The following is a 1,352-nucleotide window of genomic DNA, read 5'->3' as shown; positions in this document are numbered from 1 at the left end:
ACTAGCTTTGAGGTCTAAAAATAGGACCACCAAGTTGCCACCTTCCTTGGCTATCTTCTAACTTTGCGATCCACTCATATAGCTCAATCGGAAAGGACGAGAAAAATATCTCGTGGATCTCTATATGTAGGTACCTGTCCAACCACTGTTCCTTTGTCAGTCGTGGGTTTCTATTTTCCTGTGCCGCAAATTTGTGGATCTTCCTATCCAAGTAGGCTCCGATATTTTTCTTAGTTGGATTCTAGTGATACAACATCACACATCTCTTATGCATATTCTGGTACCAGCAATGAACCATTTGTTGGCTTGTGGGGGCCTTAACAATGGTTCAAGGTAACTTAGCCAAAAAAATCCCTACACTACTGGCCCTTTTGGTATCAACTCGCACAGTGTAGACCAAAGTCTCACTTGGAGCAGTATGGGGGGATGTTGGAACCAAGTTTTTACACCCTGAGGTGGTCATGATGTCGGTTTATTCCTTCTATTCTTGCCTTCATGTAGGTCAGTTAGTTCTAGGGCTTGCCAGACTAGCCCTCTATCCCAGCCTTTAGTGCCTCCACAAAAAGGTACAATTGACCTTTGCACAACCCTAACCTGCGGTTCAGGTACTTTCGCCCTACTAGGGCAGTGTACCATACATATTCCCAAACTAGTCTAAGTATCTTACTTATCTTATTAAACAAGTGTAGTTAGCACCATGTAAATAGATGTTCTTTCTTGTTCTCACTTAATCAGCGTAATTACATATATTCGTGCATCATATAAAAATTATAAATTAAATTCATACGTAATACGAAAAGATGCATTAACTAGAACAAAGACACAGGATTTGCAAAATACTTCTCTTTATTGATATCTTCAAGTGATTACAGACTCTCTCTACCCCGTGTACATAGCTGCAGGCGTCTGCGCACTCAGCTGCAGACTTCCACCCTAGGCATCTGTGCACTCAACTGCAGAGCCTCTACCTATGCTATGACCTAGAACTTGTACTTCTTACTTTAGAGCTATGACTATCTAGCTCATGATTCTTCTAAAAACTACTTAGAGCTTAGCTCTTTTTATATAATTCCATGGTCCGCAGACCATGGGTAGATGTCTTACAGCCAACTTTACTTTACAAAAATAAGGGCAGAAAGCCCTTTATGACTCATGACACCTTCACGATCCGCGACCACAAAATGCAGAGACTGTATTATTTTATTACAAAATTCAACCCAATACATGGGCTTTTAGCCCCAAAACTGTCCTTGGGGAATCCCGTTCCTAACACTTTCCTACACTCCATTGTTCTTCTTTTTAACTCTAATAACTATAATTGAGCATAAATCTACAAGCTTCGTGGGAATAAA

This window comes from Pinus tabuliformis, chromosome 1_2, assembly GCF_031772625.1.
Source record: "Pinus tabuliformis cultivar Carrire ecotype Pingquan chromosome 1_2, CPIR1, whole genome shotgun sequence".
Lineage (NCBI taxonomy): Eukaryota > Viridiplantae > Streptophyta > Pinopsida > Pinales > Pinaceae > Pinus > Pinus tabuliformis.
The sequence above is the reverse complement of the archived record's forward strand: the minus strand, read 5'-3'. Positions refer to the sequence as shown.